Source organism: Anguilla rostrata, chromosome 1, assembly GCF_018555375.3.
Source record: "Anguilla rostrata isolate EN2019 chromosome 1, ASM1855537v3, whole genome shotgun sequence".
Lineage (NCBI taxonomy): Eukaryota > Metazoa > Chordata > Actinopteri > Anguilliformes > Anguillidae > Anguilla > Anguilla rostrata.
The window spans coordinates 84,739,846-84,755,937 of NC_057933.1; the positions used below are offsets into that span (position 1 = coordinate 84,739,846).

The 16,092-nt window shown below is 45.9% G+C and overlaps 1 protein-coding gene across 8 annotated transcripts in view; it reads left to right on the top strand.

The window, feature by feature from the left end:
* Positions 1-287: 287 nt before the first annotated feature.
* The window catches only part of LOC135238424 (adhesion G protein-coupled receptor B2-like), a 93,919-nt gene continuing 78,114 nt past the window's right edge, over positions 288-16,092 (top strand). For 4 of the 8 annotated variants that reach the window (XM_064306309.1, XM_064306329.1, XM_064306318.1 and 1 more), the window contains exon 1: positions 1,720-2,497. The gene's annotated coding sequence lies outside the window, so the exon portion shown is untranslated. Of the gene's footprint in view, positions 427-1,718; positions 2,498-16,092 lie in introns of those variants that run through there. The other 4 variants (XM_064306301.1, XM_064306363.1, XM_064306337.1 and 1 more) reach the window with 4 other exon arrangements.

The following is a 16,092-nucleotide window of genomic DNA, read 5'->3' on the forward strand; positions in this document are numbered from 1 at the left end:
TTTTTTTTATTAACCTTTCCACAGATGTTGACTGCAAAGAGAATTAAAGTTTGTCACAAAACATAGAAAAACATAGCATTTTCTTACTTCATCAGTTAAAATGGATTTCATAAAACAAAACACATTTTTCTTTAAAATTTTGAAGTTCATTTGCCTATTTCTCTCAATCTGTTTTTTTTTATTTTCAATGTTATTCAGCACCAGTGATAATGCTCCGTGCCTGTGTGGTTCCTGTATTAGGCTAGCTGTTGGTGCTGTTGATTACCTGCTGTTTTGATTTTTTTAACAGGCGGACTGGCACCAGTCAGCACATCGTCCATAGGCGCAACTCCCTGCGGGGAGGGGGTGTCCCAAGGTTGTGAGACCTGAACTCCTCTGAACCCCACTTCACCGTGTACCCCTCAGATTACTGTCTCCTTCTATACGGTAACTAAAAGGGTAACTGTTCATATTGCTAAAAATGTATATCTCTGACCACCTCACCTCTCCGCTTGACATTTTGCGTGTAGTGCTCGCGGGGTGTGTCCTCAGTGGAGGGGTGGGCGTGTCCTCAGTGGAGGGATGGGCGTGTCCTCAGTGGAGGGGTGGGCGTGTCCTCAGTGGAGGGGTGGGCGTGTCCCAGTGGAGGGGTGGGCGTGTCCCCAGTGGAGGGGTGGGCGTGTCCCCAGTGGAGGGGTGGGCGTGTCCCCAGTGGAGGGGTGGGCGTGTCCTCAGTGGAGGGGTGGGTGTGGTTGAGGTCCAAGGAGGTGTGAGTGGGGTTTACAAACACTGAGTCTACAAGGACCACACAATAGTAGTATACCTTTAAGCATATAAATTAGTGTCAGTTCATACATGAGCGCGCATGACTAAAGAGTGTCATTTGTTTGTGCTCCTGGTGTAAGTTTGATGTGTCTGCACATTCCTGGTGAATCTAAATTATTCTTATTTCACCAGGCCAAAACAACATTGCACATTAAAACCTGATGGCCTGTTCTGAGCATGAAAACACAAGCTGTGCAGCTGCAAATGGAAAAACACACGCAGCTCAAGAGATTCGCCTGCAGGTCTGAAAAAATTGTATTTTGCAGAATAAAAACTTGAAAGATGTAAACCTAAACAGCGGTGTTCAACTTTTAAATCTCATATGTGATTCCACTTTACTTTCTGGTGGACAAAAAAAATGTGTTGCAAAGTACATATTGAGTATAATGATAATATTTGCAGTCTAAAAACCATGTCAGTAAACTGCTTAATTACCAAGTACTTTAATCAGAATGAGATACTCCCTCTAAATAGCATGCATATCTATTTCTACCAGGTATGGCCTCAGAGCAAATCAAGTGTTTTATTGAGATCAATTACCAACTCGCTACACTTGAAGAATCGCAATTAAGTTTGGAAAGGAAAGCTGCATGTTAAGCCATGTCCCAATACCTAAAACTATTTTAAGTATGATGTAAACTTGATTTGATATTTTGACCATCTATAAGTGTCTTATTTAGGAGAAGTCCAGTAGATTGTGATGAGATCTTTTCTGAATATCCTCCAGAGTTTGCCCAGATCCAGAGGTGGACAATCCAGGTTCAGAAAGTAAAAGTCCTCCCCAGTATTTTGTTCCAGTCACCTGGATTTGCTAATTAGCGCAATTGTTCAGCCAGGTGGTAGAATTAATTTGTGGAATCAGATGGCTGAGTTCATGGGCGTAAGAAACACATGGCAGGACTTTTACTTTCTGACTCTTTCTTGGACTTTTCCACCTTTGCCAAGATCATGCACACCATAGTCGGTTGGCTGGTCGAAAACTTTCGGTTCGTTCCATCTGTGCTGACGTCACAGTGCGCGCGGTCCCGATCCCCCTGGTGAAGACAGCGCGCGCTTCTGTCCCGTCTTTACAGAAGCAGCGGCGTGAAGCGAGATGACCGTCTGCGTGCGGCTGCGTGTGGATCTCTTGAACGCCGGTGGCAGGGGACTGACAGACAATAAAGAGGCGCGAGAGTGGGAGACCGTTTGCGATTAGTGCGGCACGACTGAAGCACGGGAAGGCGAGTTGTACGTTGACGGAATAAACCGAAGGCTGGACGCCGCATTCAGGTTGTAGAGTTTTAAACAAGACAAGGACAGATTTGGAATACAGTGTGCGCGATGAAAGGGGCGCTTAGTGGATTCATCAAGTCCCCGTTTTATGTCGCATTTCGTTAATATTTTATTTTGCCGTGCTGGGGTGTGTATGATATTTTTGATTTTCGTTTGATTTAGTCAGTGTGTGTTCCGATACAAATATTTCTGTGAATCCTGTTTCGTTGATTTGTGTGTCTGTGTGCATGTGTGTACGTGAGTGTGCGTTCCCTGGAGTCACTGGGGGGACAACAGGGGATTTTCTCAATGGCACGACGAGAAGATTTAGCGCTACACTAAAATTGTGTTTCACTCTCCGGGGAGTCAGAGATGGGAGACTTCGTGCAGATCAACGAACCCGGCCAACAGATATCTCATAACTACTGCTAACAGCGATAAGGTATGCACTTTGTAGTATGTGTTCTGTCATTTCTTGCTGCCTCGTCGATATCCCCTACCTGTCTGAGTTCGCCGCGAGTGATCGCGCAATGGTTGTGATGTGGGCTTCCAGAGGCGTTTGTCAAAGTACTTTGACTAGGGCTCCTGGCTGTAAATATGAGTAACTGCACGATTTAGGCACACGAGCACCCACGCTAATTCTCGCACTATCGGAAATACAGATCGAAGTTAATAGCCTGCAAATTAAATCCAAACCGTAAAACCCCGCTGGTTCGCGCAGGCGAGAACTGGCACCTGCAACTGTGTGACTAAGTGGTCGCGTGCCATTTAAAGCTTTTTTGCGTTGAAAGTGTGTGTGTGTGTGTGTGTGTGTGTTTAGTATCCCGAATGTTCCATAACTATATAGCAATAGAGGGGAACAGAGATCTGTATCGCCCTGTTAATTGTCGTGCGGTCTTGTCGCCTATTAAACGCAGAGCTTTCCTGTGTTGGGCTGCTGAGTTGCGTGCGGAGAATGATAACAAGTCTCCCTTATTGTATACGGATGCAGCGCGTTCGAGGATCATTTCGAGATCAATGAAAACCGGCGACAAAAGCTGGTTTTTCGCCTAGGCCAATACGTTGTAATTATAATATTGCTCACGTACAAAATGCGAACATACATAATTATTCTAATACTAAAATCTATCTGGCTAAACAGGGAGGTTTCTGTCAGTTCTTCTCCATTTGATGTTGAAAAATATTCAGTTTTAATACACATTTTTCATGCTGACATTCTGTATTTGAGGAGAATTTTAGAAATGGAATTGAATAAAAATATCACGAACTGGACACCTGGCGCAGAGACTGGTCTGTGGCTGGAAACGTGTTCTTTGGCGCCCGCTTTAGTCATTTTAGACAATAGTTTATTTGAGAATAGGGTTTGTTTTCGGAAGTAATGCTGCGTGCCCTCTCGCAAATTCGCCGATGCTTTAGTTATCTGATTAGCCAATCGTATTCAGGAAGCCCGCCATATGATCCGGTGAGGTACGCAGATCGTTGGGTCGGTGCGCTGGGTCATGGAGTGCCGATGTAAACCACTGCTCCGTATGCTTTTGCCCAAAACGTGATACTTTTGTCACTGTGTCTGCATAGCGCAAGCGGCTTTTCTGTGGTCTGTGGGTTTTGCGTGGTGTTGATAAATCCTAATTTATAACGGAATACTGGGAGCATTAACAGTGCTTATACATTATACTGAGGAATTCGTTGTATAAAGTGCTCTTTCTTAAGTGTATTTGTCAGCATAGTTCTTCAGCATTGTTTTCAAAACTAGCCCATGGGATTGTTTGTTTATTATGCTAATCCCCGATTTGCTTATTTAGGAGTAGTTTGTTTCACACAATATTGCAACTAGTATCAAATTCTGGGTCTCTACTACCATTTGACCCCGTGGGCTTGCGGTAAAGGCAGGCGGTTTTGAATATTCATTTCTTCGCCCATCACCCGCGGTTTCTGATTTGTATCGCTATGGATATGTGTAGAATTGCTGCAGCCGCCAATAATTCATAACCTAAGTACATCCCGGACTTGACAGCTTATAAATATTAATGAGTTTAGTGTTGGAGAAAAGCCGGGCTTACCTGAGGGACGGGAGAGGGCCCTGCGCTGTGCCCTAACAGAACATTATATTGGGGTGGCTTTTTCCAGCGTCACTGATTTAGGGCATTTTTCAGGACCAAACTGCAGGGCCTGCAGTTATAAAACCGAGAATTGAAACGTCTTTCTCTGGACCAAACCACGGTTTGTTATTGGTTTTTTTTTTTTCTTCTACTTTTCAACATGATTTTTTTTACTGGTTTTTTTATTTATTTGTGTTTGTTTCAGTTGCCCACTTTCTTGTTTTGATTTGCAGTTTTAGTGCTTCAGCACGTTTTTTTGTGCTGTGAAGGATATTTTAGATACTGTTTCTGACAACCAGGCAGCTTTACCATGGCTGGCTTAGGCACGTTTGGGAGTTTGTGTTTCAAAGCAAGAACATTCACTTAAATTAAGTTCAAGGGGGGCAGGGGGCACAGCACTGTTATGTTTACAGAAGCCGCACATGTAAAGTCATTAAAAAAGAAAGAAAATATGTCTAAAGGGGGTCAGGGCTAACTGCAGTGGGAAGATGGGCAGGGTTTCTGCTGTTCTGACTGCAGTGGAAGATGGGCAGTGTTTCTGCTGTTCTGACTGCAGTGGAAGATGGGCAGTGTTTCCACTGTTCTGACTGCAGAGGGAAGCTCATTCCACCACCAGGGGGCAGAGCAGACAGGAGATGTTACCTCCATGCTCTGGGTGGCTTGGAGGCCAGTCAGGAGGGAGTTGTAGTAGACCAAAGGGGAGGTGACCTGGGCCTGGGTGAAGAGCTGGTTTGAGGCAGTTGATTTGGAAGGGGCAGATTCATCATTTGTTGTAGAGGAACAATCTGCACACCTGAAAAATCATCATGATCATGATGTTTCTCAGAGAGGGACTCAGATTAGGACCTGGAGAGGGTTCGCTGTCCAGTAATACTCCATGAGTCCCAGCAGATGAGAAGAGTGTGACATTGTGGTGATATCCAGGGTGAAGGATAGGTCAAGCAGGTTCAGTCCTGGCCAGTCGGATGTTTGCATGTTCTCCCCGTGTCCACATGGGTTTCCTCCGGCTACTCTGGTTTCTTCCCACAGTCCAAAGACATGTAGGGCTCACTCGCAAAGCAGGAGTCAGTCTTAATGTGATTACTATGGTTAAATGAACGTGAAATAAAATATAAATTTAAAAGAAGTTGGACAGTGGGATAATAGAGCAGTAGCCCATATCGCCAAGCTTGATCAGCTTTTTTTCTTTTCCCTCAGTAATAAATTAAGCCTTGTTTAGCTGCTGAGCTTCCAAGATTCGTATCTGGGGTGATGGACTCAGATCGCCTGTGAATCTCAATTAAAACTGACAGCGAGCGGCCTCCGGCATCAAGAAGAACCTCAGCCTGCATTCTGAGGCTGTCTATTCAGGGGGTTCTGTGGGGTTCTTCTCAGTGTAGGTTCTCCGCATTGTGGGGTTCTCAGAGTGGGTTCTCCTCAGTGTAGGTTCTCTTCATTGTGGGGTTCTCAGTGTGGGTTCTCCTCAGTGTGCGGTTCTCCTCAATGTAGGTTCTCCTAAGTGTGGGGTTATCCTCAGTCTAGGGTTCTTTTCAGTGTGCAGTTCTAGGTGATTAAGGTCAGCAGGTCTGGGAATGTGTGTGTGTGTGTGTCTGGTTGTCTCTTTTTCTTTTGGTTTCAATCAGCTGTCCACTTTATACAGTTGTTACTAGTCTTACACAGTCCTGACCAGACCTACACAGTCTTTACGGGTCTTATATTATCTATACCAGACTGATACAGTCTTTACCGGTCTTATACTGTCTTTACCGGTCTTATACTGTCTTTTCCAGTCGTGTAGTATCTTAACCGATCTTTGGGGGCCCTACCCAGTCTGACAGCCTGAAGCCCTGTGATTGGCTATCGCGGCCGGGCAGCTGGGATGGGGGCTCTGGCTCACGCTCGGCCTGGCACACGCTCTGTCAGCTCCCCCGACAGCCCCGCTCACGCATGTTGGGAGGACATGGCTGCTCGCATGTGCACACACGCATGCTCAGAGCATACACACGCATGCACAGAGCGTGCACACGCATGCACAGAGCGTACACACGCATGCACAGAGCGTGCACACACATGCACAGAGCGTACACACGCATGCACAGAGCGTACACACGCATGCTCAGAGTGTACACACGCATGCACCGAGCGTGCACACGCATGCACAGAGCATACACACGCATGCACCGAGCGTGCACACGCATGCACAGAGCGTACACACGCATGCACAGAGCGTACACGCATGCACAGAGCATACACTCGCATACACAGAGCGCACACACGCATACACAGAGCGCACACACGCATGCTCAGAGCATACACTCGCATACACAGAGCGTACACACGCATGCACAGAGCGTGCACACACATGCACAGAGCATACACTCGCATACACAGAGCGCACACACGCATGTACAGAGCGTACACACGCATTCTCAGAGCATACACACGCATGCACAGAGCGTACACACGCATGCACAGAGCATACACTCGCATACACAGAGCGCACACACGCATGTACAGAGCGTACACACGCATGCACAGAGCGTACACACGCATGCTCAGAGCATACACACGCATGCACAGAGCGCACACACGTATGCACAGAGTTTCTGTTTCTTTATAAAGTGCAAAAAAATTTTAAAAAACCCAGTGGGCTCAGTTCTCAGCTTTTATTTTAAAATTCATAAATTTGGGCTATTTATTGAGTTAAGGGTAGAGGGTTTAAATATCAAAGGTAAGGTAAGGGTATAAATATCAAAACCGGCAGGTTTTTCAGTGTTGGAGCATACCACAGTATAACCACTTAAATATATTCATCGATTCCAGCCATCCATCCATTATCTAACCTGCTTATTCCTGGTCAGGATCGCAGGAGAGCAGGAGCCAATCCATTGCAGGATACATTCAACATTGACTCACACACTCATACCTAGGGGCAATTTAGGCTTTCCATTCATCCTACCCTGCATGTAGTTGGACTGTAGGAGGAAAGCAGGGTACTTGGAGGTAATGATTAGATCTAATATTCAAATTTATAAACATTTAAAATGAAAGCCATTGGCTTGCCTTGGACATGAGCAGTGCAGGGTTGCAGTGCCCTATTTTTGGTGTGATATCCTGCGTAAAAATTCTTTATTCTTATCAGGCTATGTCCTTACATTCTTTAAAATGACGGAAATCAAGCTAGCACTCAAGAAATCAAACTGACCTGTCTAACCATAGACCTATTTCAAACCTTCCATCTCTATCAATGATCCTTCAGAAATGTGTCGCTTGGTGGCTTTTTTCTTTCTTACAGGCTAATAATGTGTATGAGAGGTTTCAGTCTGAGAGTAGGAAGCAGCATAGCACTGAGACAGCCCTCGCCTCAGTAATGAATGATCTGTTCCTCTCTCTGGATTGTGACTGTATCTCCTTACTTATCCCTTTGGAATTAGGACCTGTCTTTGATACAACAAACCTCCATATTCTCCTCGGTGGGCTTGAAAAATCAGTTGGTCTCACAGGAAAAGCTCATTTGTGGTTTAAGTCCGATCTCTCTGATAGATATCGGTTTGTGAGGGTAAACAATGAGTCATTGACTATTCAGGGATAAGCTTTGGACAATCTGTTTTAGAATTGGTTCAGAAGGGTCTGTTCTGGGTCGTTTGTTCTTATCTCTGTGCATTCCCTCCCTTGGGGACGTTATAAGCAGACGTTGACTAACACTGCTATGCTGTCGACACGCAACCATGTCTGTTAAACACCGCAAAGTTGTCCAGCTTGCCAAACTAGAGGCCTGTCTTAAAGACATCAAAGCCTGGATGACCCTAAATGTCCCCTCATTGAATTTCTGATTAGAGTGAGATGCAAGTAGGAGGCCCCAAATCTCAGAGGCGAATTCGAACACTTTGAATCAAGATGGCCTCTCTGTCTCAGCGCTCAACGCTGTTTGTAAAGGGTACTTGCGAGAACTAATGAGTTTGTGCATATACAGTAAGTCTGGTGCTCTCTTCATTGGTTGCTTGTTAAATTTAGAATTTACTATAAGATTCAACTCCTAATGTATAAGGCTATAAAGGGTTTGGCTCCAGAATATTTTAGAGAGTTGGTTACTTTCCTCCTGGATGGCTTCGCTCACAAGATGCGGGCTATTCCGAAATTCCACGCATATCTGAAATTACAATGGGAGGCAGAGCCTTCTCTCACAGAGCTCCTGTCTTATGGAATAATCTCCCTTTGCATGTTTGGGCCTCAGACAAACTCTGGCTTTGGGTGAAGGCTCAAAACTTACGTCTTTATTCAATCCCTTATTTAAAGATGTCTAGAGGGGGGTAATCCAGGACCATAAAGATGTTGTGCGAGCTCAGCTGACTGCTGTTGCCCTGCCGCTGGATGTGAATGCTCAGGCCTGCTCTTCTGTATCGGGCTCGGGTACTGCTGGTCCAGGATCACCCTCGTGGTTGTGTGTACACGCCCTTTTCTGCACATCTTTTAGATATGCTCCCATAGCATAGTGCCCTGGGGCTTTTCCGTAGTAAGCAGTTAATCTCATTATTACACAGTGCCCAATCCTTCTCCTCTTCTCTGTTTTATAGGGCAGCCTGCCCAACCAATTTGATCATTTGCTTTGATTGATCCCCAATTTTATTTTGCCATTCATTCTATCTTAACTATTAAACCAGGCTGACCAGCAGCGGATTGGCTATCCCTTTATAGCCGGGGTCCTCTCAAGAGTTTTTTTCTTGCCACCATTTTGAGTGTTTTTCTTCCCACTGGGTAGTTGTTGTTGTTTTTTACCACACTTGTTTGCCTTTTTGGGGTTCAGACCAGTTTTTTGCCCCATTTTCTCTTCCGTTTCCTCTGTAAAGCGTTACAGTGTCTCTGTAAAAATCGCTATACACCCCTAGACCACCGGGTGTTCCTGCGTCGACTAGTCTTATTGATTAGACTGTTTCTATCTGCCTGTATCGGCCAGTCTCATTGGCTACTCTGTGGCAGGTATTCCTGTGTCGGCCGGTCTCATTGGCTAGTCTGTGGCAGGTATTCCTGTGTCGGCCAGTCTCATTGGCTAGTCTGTGGCAGGTATTCCTGTGTCGGCCAGTCTCATTGGCTAGTCTGTGGCAGGTATTCCTGTGTCGACCGGTCTCATTGGCTGGTCTGTGGCAGGTCCTCTGAATGGTGTTTGAATGTGTTGGTGCCTAACCCTAACACCAGGACTAACTGGTACACTTCCCTCTGCTCTCCCTCTCTTCCCTTCGTGTCTCTCATTCATCTGTTTTCCTCCCTCGTCTCTGTCTTCATCTCTTTCCTCATCTCTGTGACCTTCACTCCGTTCTCTCCCTCTTGTCTTCCCTCCCTTTCTCCTCTCTCTCTAATGATGAGCTTAAGAAGCTTGTAATGAGTCTTTCTCCTTTCTTCCTGCAGTCTTTTTCTCCAGCGTGTTTATGCTCGAATTAATTGTGAAAACGAATACGGCTCCAAATGGCCTCTTTAAATATGCAGAGCCGATGCTAACGGTGGACACGGCCGGCTGATCAATGGCTCTTCTGTCATTAGCTGTAAAGTGGGTGGGGGCGGGTGGAGATCAGTCCGAAAAGCATGATGTGTTTTACAGGGTCTCTCTGATTGATGAGTGTTCGTGAAATTGAGCTTCACGGGAACGCTCTGTGAAAACACCCTCCGAGCCCTGGTACCAGGCCAGTGAGAGTTCATAACGCGGGCCTTATTGAGCGGATACCAGCGTTAACGATCCTGCCCTTGTGTGGTGGATATCAGCGTTAACGATCCTGCCCTTGTGTGGTGGATACCAGCGTTAACGATCCTGCCCTTGTGTGGTGGATACCAGCGTTAACGATCCTGCCCTTGTGTGGTGGATACCAGCGTTAACGATCCTGCCCTTGTGTGGTGGATACCAGCGTTAACGATCCTGCCCTTGTGTGGTGGATATCAGCGTTAACGATCCTGCCCTTGTGTGGTGGATACCAGCGTTAACGATCCTGCCCTTGTGTGGTGGATATCAGCGTAACGATCCTGCCCTTGTGTGGTGGATATCAGCGTTAACGGTCCTGCCCTTGTGTGGTGGATATCAGCGTTAACGATCCTGCCCTTGTGTGGTGGATACCAGCGTTAACGATCCTGCCCTTGTGTGGTGGATACCAGCGTTAACGATCCTGCCCTTGTGTGGTGGATACCAGCGTTAACGATCCTGCCCTTGTGTGGTGGATACCAGCGTTAACGATCCTGCCCTTGTGTGGTGGATATCAGCGTTAACGATCCTGCCCTTGTGTGGTGGATATCAGCGTTAACGATCCTGCCCTTGTGTGGTGGATACCAGCGTTAACGATCCTGCCCTTGTGTGGTGGATACCAGCGTTAACGATCCTGCCCTTGTGTGGTGGATACCAGCGTTAACGGTCCTGCCCTTGTGTGGTGGATACCAGCGTTAACGATCCTGCCCTTGTGTGGTGGATATCAGCGTAACGATCCTGCCCTTGTGTGGTGGATATCAGCGTTAACGGTCCTGCCCTTGTGTGGTGGATATCAGCGTTAACGATCCTGCCCTTGTGTGGTGGATACCAGCGTTAACGATCCTGCCCTTGTGTGGTGGATACCAGCGTTAACGATCCTGCCCTTGTGTGGTGGATACCAGCGTTAACGGTCCTGCCCTTGTGTGGTGGATACCAGCGTTAACGGTCCTGCCCTTGTGTGGTGGATATCCGCGTTAACGATCCTGCCCTTGTGTGGTGGATATCAGCGTTAACGATCCTGCCCTTGTGTGGTGGATACCAGCGTTAACGATCCTGCCCTTGTGTGGTGGATACCAGCGTTAACGATCCTGCCCTTGTGTGGTGGATACCAGCGTTAACGATCCTGCCCTTGTGTGGTGGATACCAGCGTTAACGATCCTGCCCTTGTGTGGTGGATACCAGCGTTAACGATCCTGCCCTTGTGTGGTGGATATCAGCGTTAACGATCCTGCCCTTGTGTGGTGGATACCAGCGTTAACGATCCTGCCCTTGTGTGGTGGATACCAGCGTTAACGATCCTGCCCTTGTGTGGTGGATATCAGCGTTAACGATCCTGCCCTTGTGTGGTGGATACCAGCGTTAACGATCCTGCCCTTGTGTGGTGGATACCAGCGTTAACGATCCTGCCCTTGTGTGGTGGATATCAGCGTTAACGATCCTGCCCTTGTGTGGTGGATACCAGCGTTAACGATCCTGCCCTTGTGTGGTGGATATCAGCATTAACGATCCTGCCCTTGTGTGGTGGATACCAGCGTTAATGGTCCTACCCTTGTGTGGTGGATACCAGCGTTAACGATCCTGCCCTTGTGTGGTGGATACCAGCGTTAACGATCCTGCCCTTGTGTGGTGGATACCAGCGTTAACGATCCTGCCCTTGTGTGGTGGATATCAGCGTTAACGATCCTGCCCTTGTGTGGTGGATACCAGCGTTAACGATCCTGCCCTTGTGTGGTGGATATCAGTACGTCCCATTGGGAGGATATTAAAATGTATAATGCTGGTCTCATCGGGTGGATATCAACATGCGTAATACTTTCCCTTTATGGTGAATATCCATGTTTACAATACTGGCCTCACAGGGTGGATATCAGTGTGTATAATGCTGGCCTTGAGAGTGGATATCACCGTGTAAAACAGTGTAATTACAGATAGACCGGTGGACATGTACAGTGCTTAGACAGATCCTTTCAAACAATCAAACAATGTAAAGTAGGTCTTTCACCACCACATTTGCAATGGTGTCTCCCCAAGATAGTCAACACACAGCACCCCCTTTACTCCCCCCCCCCTCCCCAAATAGCACTCTGTGCCCTCCATGAGGTGGAAGCTTTGTCTCTCTTTAAAACGGCCAGTTCAGGCTGAGCAAGCGGGAGGTTTGCAGGTGTACACACGGTGTATCCCTTCTACTCCCAAGCTATGGCACACCAGAACTTTAAAATGGCTTCAGAAAAAACACACTGAAAAAAATCATTACACGTGTTGTGAGGAAAGGAAGGTGCAGATCAGTTTCAACCAATGGGAAAGAAGAAAGCAATGAAGACCGACACAGTAGACTTTTGTCCTCAAGACAAAAAAAAAAATAGATGGATATGGTTAAGGGCTTCTTAATTAGATGAAGGGAGAGCATCTGCCGTCGCCTTGGGAGGCCCGAACGAATGACCCCGTTAACGGGAGGGGTTATTCGTGGGAATTCTGAGAAATGGGGAAAGTGTTTACAGTCGCCTCGCTGCACGGCCTCCACCGGGCGCTGTGCGTAGACGGATGCAGGTGCATGGCCTCCACCGGGCGCTGTGCGCAGACGGATGCAGGTGCATGGCCTCCACCGGGCGCTGTGCGCAGACGGATGCAGGTGCATGGCCTCCACCGGGCGCTGTGCGTAGCCGGGTGCAGGTGCATGGCCTCCACCGGGCGCTGTGCGTAGACGGATGCAGGTGCTTTCGCTCTGTCGACCCCTTTCCACTATGGCGGCGTAGTGAAGGCAGACAGAAGGATAATTAAACGCCAGTCCTTCAATTTGAGACCAAATAGGGGTGGCAGTGTAGCATAATGGGTAAGGAACTGGTCTTGTAACCTAAAGGCCACAGGTTTTATTCCCTGCTAGAACACTGCCGTTGTACCCTTGAGCAAGATACCTAACCTGCATTGCTTCAGTATATATCCAGTTGTGTAAATGGATGCAGTGTAAATGCTGTGTAAACGTTATGTAAGTTGCTTTGTATAAGAGCGTCTGCTAAATTCCTGCAATGTAATGTAACTGCACCGACTTCACTGTAGGTTCCTGTTGCTCATTGTGAATAGCTATTATTTATTTATATTTCTCTTTGTATTGTGACTGCATAATCCTGGCAATAATGATGGTGTCAACAGTTTGCATAGCTTAATTAGAAATGCTGCGTTAAAAATGCAAGGAAAGTATTAACACGGTTTAGTTAACTTCTGGGTGAATTTATAATATTTAAAATATCATTTTTTCATATGTCAGTTTCATATGTCATTTCTCATTATTTTAGGGTTATGCTGTAATGAGACTGAGCATTTTAACACTAGCGTTCCGAGGGAGCTTAATTGAGCTGAAACGTGTGTGTGCTTAACGAGTGGGTCTGCTTTTGATAATTAAGATGTGAACCAATGCTCCCGTTCGTGTGTGACGCTCATTACACGGGTCTCTCCTGTTCCCCTAGTCTTTTTATTGTACTTTCTTAAAGATACTTTGTCACTAGATAAGTATTGTTCTGCATAACCTTTCTCTTAGGAAGATAGGAAGTTTTAAATAATCATATTCTCTTACTGATAAGTGTGATACTGACACATTATCCTTAATACTGCTGAGCAGTGTTTTCTTCAATTTACAGTGCTGCCACTCTATGAAACAACATTTGATTTCTGTATTAGCATTTAGCTGCTGGGGGGGTTAGAGTTAGAGTTAACTGAATTATATGATTTGAACCTGGACTGCTAATACACACGGTCCTAACTATAATAAATGACATTTTTCATTTTTTGTTTTGATTTTTTTCTTTATTTTTTACTCAAATGTTTATTAAACACTTAGTCTTTATGAAATCGATGTAAATCTTTCCATCTCCTCCTGTTCCAGTCCTGTTCCATTCCTGTTCTGCTCCTGTCCCTCTCCTGTTCTGCTCCTGTCCCTCTCCTGTTCTGCTCCTGTCCCACTCCTGTTCTGCTCCTGTCCCACTCCTGTTCCGTTCCTGTTCTACTCCTATCCCACTCCTGTTCCATTCCTGTTCTGCTCCTGTCTCCTGTTCCGTTCCTGTTCTGCTCCTGTCCCACTCCTGTTCCGTTCCTGTTCTGCTCCTGTCTCCTGTTCCGTTCCTGTTCTGCTCCTGTCCCACTCCTGTTCCGTTCCTGTTCTGCTCCTGTCCCACTCCTGTTCCGTTCCTGTTCCATTCCTGTTCCATTCCTGTTCCACTTCAGTTCCAGTTTCCTAAAGTTCTTGTGGCTCCACAGTGCTAGAAAGGCAGCAGATGAAACAGAATAATTCTACGATGCAGGTAGCAGATGCAGATGTTGTCTACTGTTAATTTCATATGACATAATTAATCTTTTCTGTTGTGCTCAATCCTGCATAATAGAGCTGCACATTCTTCCTCAGGCTGCGAGCCCTTGGCGACGCCCCTCATGAATATTAATGAGCTTGCGGTGGTTTCACGTGGGCGGCGGTAATGATGCGGAGTGGCCCGCCATCTCCTGCTTGAACACGCCGCTGAACAGCCTCGTTTATTTCAGCTGAAATTAGCTCTTTGACCTTTGATCTCTGACCTTGTTTCAGGAGGTCACACATTCTGGTGTGTAAGTCAATGTAATGGCTGAGAGAAAGATTACAGTGCAATTATCCTGTCAGAGAGAACACTATTAGCTATTAAACAGGCCAACTCGGGGTGAGGAAGAAGCATACCGAGCTGTGATTGGTCAGATTATCACTAGTGATTTTCAGAGGGGCCCACACTTATGGGATTGGTCAGTTCTACAGTTCATACCCTTCAGAGAGGCCAATCAGATGCAGATGCAGTTGAATGGTTGGGTTAAATAAGGGTAGTTCATACTTCCATACCCACACGTGTGTGTCTGTTTGTGTGTGTGCATGTGTGTCTAGGTGTATCCATACTGTGTAGACGTGTGTACACTGTACATACATATGTATAGGAGTGTGTGCGTGTGTGTCTCTGTGTATGTGCATGCATAGGGAAGACGTGCTTATTAATGTGGATGTGATTACATCTCTTGCAGGTATTACATCATGCAAATATACTGTTGGGGAAGTATTGAGTATTGAAGGATTGAGTAATATAATTTAATTTCCTGAATCCGGCTGTTTTGACCGCTAACACCCTTGTATCTGAAAGCCAGCAAATTTATTAAACTTGCCTTATGTTGTTGGAAGCAGGGCTGAGCACTATTATATCATTATCAAAAAATGAATTGTCTCACAATCTTTATAATGAGGCCAAACATGGATATGTGCGGAGGTAACCCAGCTCAGCTACTGCATATCAATTAAATATGCAAGCTTCCTTCTGTTTCTGACAAGAGAGGCGTTTTTGTAGACAAATAATAGTTAAAGCCAGCCGATTGTACTCTCCGCTTTCAAGCAAGATATTTTCTATGTAACAAAGCCAATAACACCGCATTGGCTTCTGCTTGATGCTGGAACTTTTTCCATTAAAAAAGTAGATTTCAACCATCAGGCCTCAACAATCATCATTTATATTCACTCTAAGATTTCCACTCAGTGATTTCAATTAAATATCACAGATTGAATTCAAAATGGACCCAGAGGAGTATGATCTGTGTATAGCCGTGGCGGACCTCCGACCCCTAATATGGTTGTCCTGAAGTAATAAAGCCATGCAACGTTCAAAAGGAGAGAAAATTCTCCAGGACATGTGGGCTTCTGTGTCACGAGGGGAAAAACAGTCTCCCTCGGCGTGACTAATTGCCACCAAATTGTTCCGATCGTGTTTGAGCTGCGGAGAGCGGGGGGATGAGACAGAGAAAACAGACACATTCCTGTGATCACACAAATTCTACTGTCTGTTCCTCGAAGGTGATGATCTGTTTCCAGATCTGGCGAGTTTTTCTTTAGGTCTCCGGGGTAATTTCCTCAGGTCTTTGTGTTGTACCCCTCATGATGAGATGCTGGGGTGAGTCATTTATGCACATGTTTCAGTTTTATAATAAATGTTCTTTGTGTGGCCTTTGTATGGTGAACTCTTAATTTTGCATTCTCCAAATGAATTTTTATCTCTGATATTTTTGCACTGAAGTTCTTTGTAGCAAGCAGACTGCAGAGAGGGTTCCTCTGCATTTTTCAAGCTCCAAAATCCTAAATTAAATCCTCATAAATACTTGAGTGAATCATGATTCCAAAATCACTAAAGAGATAAAGGGAAATAAAGGTATCATATAGGTGCATTACCTGCATGTTGTGAGTAG